Source organism: Rhinopithecus roxellana, chromosome 16 (genome assembly GCF_007565055.1).
Source record: "Rhinopithecus roxellana isolate Shanxi Qingling chromosome 16, ASM756505v1, whole genome shotgun sequence".
Lineage (NCBI taxonomy): Eukaryota > Metazoa > Chordata > Mammalia > Primates > Cercopithecidae > Rhinopithecus > Rhinopithecus roxellana.
In genome coordinates, this window is record NC_044564.1 from 13,230,308 (window position 1) to 13,238,249 (window position 7,942).

A 7,942-nucleotide genomic window follows, 5' to 3' on the forward strand; every position below is an offset into this window, starting at 1 on the left:
AAATGTCCCACACAGAGGAGGAGCTGGACAGAGCAAAGAGAGCCTTCAGCTATGATATGGATCTGAAACCTGTGAGGAAAGGGGGATTGGTTGTGACTAAGGGTTGAAAGCGGCATTGCTAAACAAAATCTCAAAAACCCAAAGTGCAAGTCAAAAAAGAAGCGAATTTGATAACATCAAAATTAATGACTCTTTTCCAATGAGCTACAATATAGATAGTTAATAGGGAGATAATAGACTGGGAGAAGAGTCTCAGACTGCTTTGCAGTTCCAAGAGAGGTTTGATCAGGTTGATGAAGAGTTCTCAGGCCCATGTACTCCACTGTCAGAGTCCCACACCTCCTCAGAGCTATCCTGCGTTAGGGCCCCTGCTGTGCCTAGTCACACGCTGGGAGTGGCTCACGAGATGTGTGGCTTCATTGCAAATGGGGCATAGATCCAGAGTGGCGGCAGCTAGGCCTTCAACAGTTAGCAGAAAAACTGAGTAGCACATTTTTCACGGCCTCTGCAGAGACCTAAAAGTGAAATGTAAAACATAAATATATTTTTTACGTTTTATTTTAATATATATTTTATGTTTAAATATATTTTTATGTAACAATATAAATATGAAACATACAAATGGCAAGGCAGGGTGGCTCACACCTGTAATCCCAGGACTTTGGGAGGTCAAGGCAAGAGGATTGCTTGAGCCCAGAATTTCAAGACCAGCCTGGGCAACAAAGTGAGACCCTATTTCTAATAAAATAAAATAAAATAACTAGCTGGGTGTGGTGCCACACTCCTGTGGTCCCAACTACACGGGAGGCTAAGGCAGGAGGATGGTCTGAGCCCGGGAGGTCAAGGCTACAGTGAGTCATGTTTGCACCACTGCACTCAATCCTGAGTGACAGAGTAAGATCCTGTCTCAAAAACAAACAACAACAAAAAACCCCATACAAACAGAGAAAGCTTAAGCATTTCTTTTGTGTGTGATTAAGGGTTGGAAAAGGCATTGTTAAACAAAATCTCAAAAACCCAAAGAGTAAGTCAAAAAGAAAAAGAAGTGAATTTGATGACACCCAAGTTAGTGACCTTTTCCAATGGGGCATAATATAAATAGGTAATAGGTAGATAACAGATTGCGAGAAGACACTTGAAATAGCTATAACCTGTTGGGTGCGGTGGCTCACGCCTGTAATCCCAGCACTTTGGGAGGCCTCAGGCAGATCATGAGGTGAGTTCAAGACCAGCCTGGCCAACATAGTGAAATCCCTGTCTCTACTAAAAGTATGAAAATTAGCCAGGCATGGTGTCAGGCGCCTGTAGTCCCAGCTACTCAGGAGGCTGAGGCAGGAGAATCGCTTGAACCTGGGAGGCAGAGGTTATAGTGAGCTGAGATTGGGCCACCGCACTTCAGCCTGGGCAACAGAGCAAAACTCTGTCTCAAACAAAAGAAAAAAGAAAAAGAAAGAAATATCTATAACCAACAAGAGACACATGTATAGAATACATAGGGCACTTCAGCAAATCAAGAAAAAGACAGTAATTGTACTGGAAAAATGGTCAAAAGATAAGAGTCAGCAATCTATAGAGAAAGTAACCCACAGACTCATAACAAGGATATAAAAATGCTCCATCTCATTAAGTCAAAGAGAGGCCAATTAAAACAAGAACATGTCCCTTTAGCCCGTTTTACTGAAAAAATTAAAGAGCTAGTCAATACCAAGTGTGGACAGGGATATGGACACTTTTGTGGGGTTCTGGTGAAAGTGTAGGCTGGGGCAGGTGTCCTGGAGAATAATTTGGTGGTGTATCTTAAAAGTAAGTCTAGGCTGGGTGCAGTGGCTCATGCCTGTAATCCCAGCACTTTGGGAGGCCAAGGTGGGCAGATCACCTGAGGTGAGGAGTTTGAGACCAACCTGGCCAACATGGTGAAACCCATCTCTACTTAAAATACAAAAAATTAGCTGGGCATGGTGGTATGCACCTGTAATCCCAGCTACTCAGGAGGCCGAGGCAGGAGAGTCACTTGAACCCAGGAGGCGGAGGTTGCAGTGAGCCGAGATCGCACCATTGCACTCTAGCCTGTGGGAGAAGGGCAAGACTTCATCTCAAAAAAAAAAAAAAAGTCTAAAAAACCAAACACCACATGTTCTCACTTATAAGTGGGAGCTGAACAATGAGAACACATGGACACAGGGAGGGGAACATCACACACTGGGGCCTGTCGGTGGGGGCGGGGAGAGGACGAGCATCAGGAAAAGCTAGTGCACACTGGGCTTAATACCTAGGTGATGGGTTGATAGGTGCAGCAAGCCACCACGGCACACGTTTACCTATGTAACAAACCCGCACATCCTGCACATGTGCCCCGGAACTTAAAAAAAAAAAAAAGTAAGTCTACAGTCTGAGCAGCATGGCAAGACCTGCCTCCACAAAAAAAAAAAAAAAAAAAATCCAGGCATTGTGGCATAAGCCTGTGATCCTGTTACTTGGGGGGTTAGAGGAGAGAATCCCTTGAGCCCAGGAGGTAGAGGCTGTAGTAAGCCGTGTTTGAGTCACTGTACTCCAGCCTGGGCAACAGAGCAAGACCTATCTGTAAAAGATAAAAAAAAAAAAGTAAGTCCATGCACCCTATGACCTATCAGTTTTCCTCCCAGTTGTGTATCCCAAATAAATTCTGAGCTGGATCCATAAGGGAACAGTATGGTGCATAGTGTATAGTGCATAGTGTATAGTGCATACTGCATAGTGTATAGTGCGTAGTGTATGGTGCATAGTGCGTAGTGCATAGTGCATAGTGTGTAGTGCATAGTGTATAGTGTGTAGTGCGTAGTGCATAGTGCATAGCGTATAGTGCATAGTGTAGTGTAGTGCGTAGTACACAGTGCACAGCATATAGTGTGTAGTGTGTAGTGCATAGTGTAGTGTAGTGTGTACTGTATAGTGTACGGTGCGTAGTGCATAGTGTATAGTGTGTAGTGCATAGTGTATAGTGTGTAGTGCATAGTGCATAGTGTATAGTGTATAGTGCATAATGCACAGTGCATAGTGTATAGTGCATAGTGCATAGTGCAGTGTATAGTGCATAGTGCATAGTGTATAGTGCATAGTGTATAGTGCATAGTGCACAGTGCATAGTGTATAGCGCATAGTGCACAGTGCATAGTGTATAGCGCATAGTGCATAGTGCAGTGTATAGTGCATAGTGCATAGGGTATAGTGCATAGTGTATAGTGTATGGTGTACAACGTATAGTGCATATAGTGTATAGTGCATAGTGTGTAGTGCATAGTGCATAGTGTATAGTGCATAGTGCATAATGTATAGTGCATAGTGCATAGTGTACAGTGTACAATGTATTGTGCACGGTGTATAGTGTATAGTGTGTAGTGCATAGTGCACAGTGTATAGTGTATAGTGCATAGTGCACAGTGCATAGTGCAGTGTATAGTGCACAGTCCATAATGTATAGTGCATACTGCACAGTGTACAATGTATAGTGCAGTGTATAGTGTGTAGTGCATAGTGCATACTGCATAGTGTATAGTGCATAGTGTACAGTGTACAATGTATAGTGCATAGTGTATAGTTTATAGTGTGCAGTGTACAGTGCATAGAGTATAGTGTACAGTGATGTTTGTCACAATGTTACTTCTGGTGCTACTGCAGGTGTCAATCCCTGAGAGAGTGGAAAGTAGATTAGGGTAGGTTCACATTACAGAATAATTCTCAGCAGTTAGATGGAGCTTCATAACGATGCTGAATGGGGGGAAAAGTAAGAAACAGATTGCCACCTATAACATAATTCCACTTACATAAATTAAAAATACACACACATACATTTTGCAAGGAAACATACAGACCAAAGGACACACATGATATGCATGGCAATGGTTGCTTATGTGCAAGGAGGAAACTGGATGTGGCGAATGAAGATAAAAGGGAACAAACAGGGCCGGGTGTGGTGGCTCACGCCTGTAATCCCAGCACTTTGGGATGCTGAGGTGGGTGGATCACTTAAGGTCAGGAGGTCGAGACCAGCCTGGCCAACATGGTGAAACTCGTCTCTACTGAAAATACAAAAACTAGCCAGGTGTGGTGGCTTGTGTCTGTAATCCCAGCTACTCGGGAGGCTGAGGCAGGAGAATTGCTTGAACCTGGGAGGCAGAGGTTGCAGTGAGCTGAGATTGTGCCACTGCACTCCAGCTTAGGCGACAGAACAAGACTCCATCTCAAGAAAAAAATAAAAATTAAAAATTAAAAAAAGGGAACAAACAAATGCAAGTATAAAAATTAGAGAGGGCCCCTGCACAAACCATGATAGTAATGTGACTAACTCAGCCCTTGGGACCTGTTGTGGGCTGAATTTATTCCCCCAAACATTGACATGTTGATGTTCTAACTTGCAGTTCCTCAGAATGTGACTATGTATAAGGTCGCTGCAGATGTAATTAGTTAAAATGAGGTCATGCTGGAATAGGGTGTGCTCTCAACTCAACGTTACTGGTGTGGTTATAATAAGGGGAAATTTTGGACACAGAGACAAGTTCACAGGGAGAATGTCGTGTGAATATGAAGGCAGAGAATGGTGGGATGCATCTCAAGCCAAGGAACAAAGCAGGAGGATGGGTTGAGCCTCAGGATGGCCAGCCAAACTCCGGAAGCTGGGGGAGAGACAGGGACCAGATCTCCTCCAAGCCTTCAGAAGGAACCAACCCTGCTGACACCTTGATCTTGGACTTCTAGCCTCTAGAACTGTAAGACAATAAATTTTACTCCAATTGTTGGAATAACAGCAAACCAAGATGGCGGTCAGCCCTGTGGGCGCTTGAGCTACCATGGACACCGAGCCATGCAGCAAGAGTAGCTCTTGGCCCCTGACACTGCTCCCACTTAGCCTTAGTCTTAGCCTAAGTCTTGAAAGATTTATTCTAAGCTTTTTTTTGTTTGTTTTTTGTTTTTTTAAGACAGGGTCTCACTCTGTTGCCCAGACTGGAGTGCAGTGACAGATCATGGCTCGCTGCAGCTTCCAACTCCCGAGCTCAAGTGATCCTCCCGCCTCAGACTCCCAAGTTGCTGGAACTACAGGTGCGAACCACTATGCCTGGCTAATTTTTAAAATTTTTTTGTAGGGATGGGGTCTCATTAAGATGCTCAGGCTGGTCTTGAACTCCTGGTTTCCAGGGGGTCACCTGCCTCGGCCTCTCAAAGTGCTGGGACTGGCCAGGTGCGGTGGTTCACACCTGTAATCCCAACACTTTGGGAGGCCAAGGCGGGCGGATCACGAGGTCAGGAGATCGAGACCATCCTGGCTAACACAGTGAAACAGTGAAACCCCGTCTCTACTAAAAATACAAAAATAAAGTAGCCGGGCATGGTGGTGGGTGCCTGTAGTCCCAGCTACTCAGGAGACTGCGGCAGGAGAATGGCATGAACCCGGAAGGCGGAGCTTGCCGTGAGCTGAGATCATGCCACTGCACCCTAGCCTGGGCGACAGAGTGAGACTCTGTCTCAAAAACAAAACAAAACAAAACAAACAAACAAACAAACAAAAAAACTGCTGGGATTACGGGTGTGAGTCACCGAGCCTGGCCTGTTCCTGTCTTTTGACCTTGAAGTAGAGGTTTCAAGGGCCTTCTTATCCATCCCACCTCCTGGGGGCAGCAGAGTTCTTGAGAGCTTAGGAGACAGGCCCACAAGCACAACCTGAGTAAGCAGGTGGTGTGGTGGAAGGAATGGAGGTGTGCATTTGGTAGGGGTAGTGGGCTCAGGGCAGGGGCCTTCAATGCCATCCTGGGGGTCCCAAGAAGACTTCCTGGTGGGGATCACATTGGAGTTGAATCGTGGAGGAAGAACAGGTATGATCTGGGTGACAAAGAAAGGAAAGCATTCTTGGCCACCTCCAGCCTCCATGGTGGTGTTGGTTGTCAGGAACAGAAGCGAACATCTTCTAGCTCAGGTAAAAGTGGAATTTTTGTGTGTGTTATTTTTACTTTTTAGAGGAAGGGTCTTACTCTGTCACTCAGGCTGGAGTGCAGTGGCACGATCGTGGCTCACTGCAGGTTCAATGTTCTGGGGTCAAGTGATCCTCCTGCCTCAGCCACTCAAGTATCTGGTACTTCAGTTGCATGCCACTGTGTCTGGCTAATTTTCACTTTTTGTAGAGATGGGGTCTTGCTATGTTGCCCAGGCTTCTCTCCAGCTCCTGGCCCCAAGCAATCCTCCTGCCTCAGCCTCCCAAAGTGTGGGGATTACAGGCGTGAAAAAGTGGAATTTATTAAAAAGATACAGGGGCATCTTCCAAACCCAAGCAGGCCTCCCGGGCAATGGGTTAGTCCTGCAGATCTCCTTCCTCTCTGTTGCCACACCTGCTCCTTGCTGGTCTGGGCATGCCGGCTTCCTCAGCAAGGCTCCTAGTAGCTCTTCCTGCTTAACCTCTGCTGTCCAGAGTGTTGCTGATGGCCACAGCTGGGTCCAACTCCATATTATCCCCCCAGGGACTAGCACAGTTCCATCTTATTGCACAACCCCTGAGGGCACCTGTTTGAGGTGTTTTCTAAGTGATCTGCCTCTCCTGGAGTACAGCAGTTTGAATGATCCCCCTGCAGCTGTGTAAAATTGTAATCCTCCACCAACACAATGTATCTCACTCTTGGGGTCTCTCAGTTCAAATTCTCAAGAAGGAGAATCTGGCTGGTTCAGTGTGAGGAAGTTTTCCAGCCCTGATCCAGGTCCAATCAGGTTGTGTGTGTGTGTGTGTGTGTGTGTGTGTGTGTGTGTGTGTGTGTGTGTGTGTGTGTGTGTGTGTGTATCTGTGGGTTTGGTTTGATTCACAGTGAGTAGCCCGGGCTGAAGGCAGATTCTCCAAGGGGTTGTAGCAGTTGGGATCCTGGCGGGAAACAGTAGCACCCTCCAAGGGATAATTAAAAAGACAGGTGTGAGCAGCTTCAGAGAAAAAGAAGGTGCTGAAGCACCTAAGGACTAGTGAGCTGTGGGGATCCGTGATCACCTCTGAGTGTGAAGAGTGAGTGAGGGGAACCATTACTAACAGCACGGGTGAGACAGGCCACGCAGCAGGAGCTGTGCATCACGGCCAGGCCAGGCCAGGTGGGAAGGCTCTTCCTCGCTCACCTGACCCTGCCACACTTTGGTGAAATCCAAGAGGAGGGAGAGGACATGCTTAGCAGGTGTGGCTTAGAGGGGAGTCCAGACAGAGAAGGGCAAATGGAGAATGACCAGCACAGGCTGCAGAGGCCATCTGGTGCGGAAGGAGAGGAGACGGCCTGAGCCAACGAAGGGCGTTGTGAAGCCTCTGGGCGCTCCTTGGTACTAGAGGACACAGTGCTAGACAGCAAGGGGAAACCAATGCGCTAGCGAGGCCAGGGCTGCAGAGGGCCTTGGGGACTACCAGCAGAAGCTCAGACCCCATCCTGTAGGGGATGCCCACTAATGGCAGGGCACCTGGCCAGGAGGCTGCCGCACAGACAGCTGAAAGCTAAAGCCAAAAAGCAATTCAAGTGGATGAACTTCGGGCACAGAGTGGGAAATATTTTTGACTGGTGGTGCCCTTCCAAAGGCCTCTGAATCCCACTACATTCAGAAGGCCTTTTGTTTATGAGGGACAGAAATCCAGTGAAACTAGCATTGGCCAAAATAGTTATTGCTTCATGGAACTTGGAAGGCCAGGGCAAAGCTGGTTTCAGGGACTCTGGAAATGCAGAAGATAGCAGCATGAATTTCTCTTTCCATCTCTGTTTCTCTTTCACTCTTTAACTCGACTTGTCACACACCTTGCTGTAGGACAGGGGAAGGGAGAGACCACAGCTTCCTCATCGCAGTTTAGTGACCCCAAAGGAAAGAGAAAAATTGCTTTTTTTAAAAAAGAACACCCATCTATAAAGACCGGAAGGAATACTCTAGTCCAGCTCAAGTCACAGGTCCATTGTAGACCAACCAT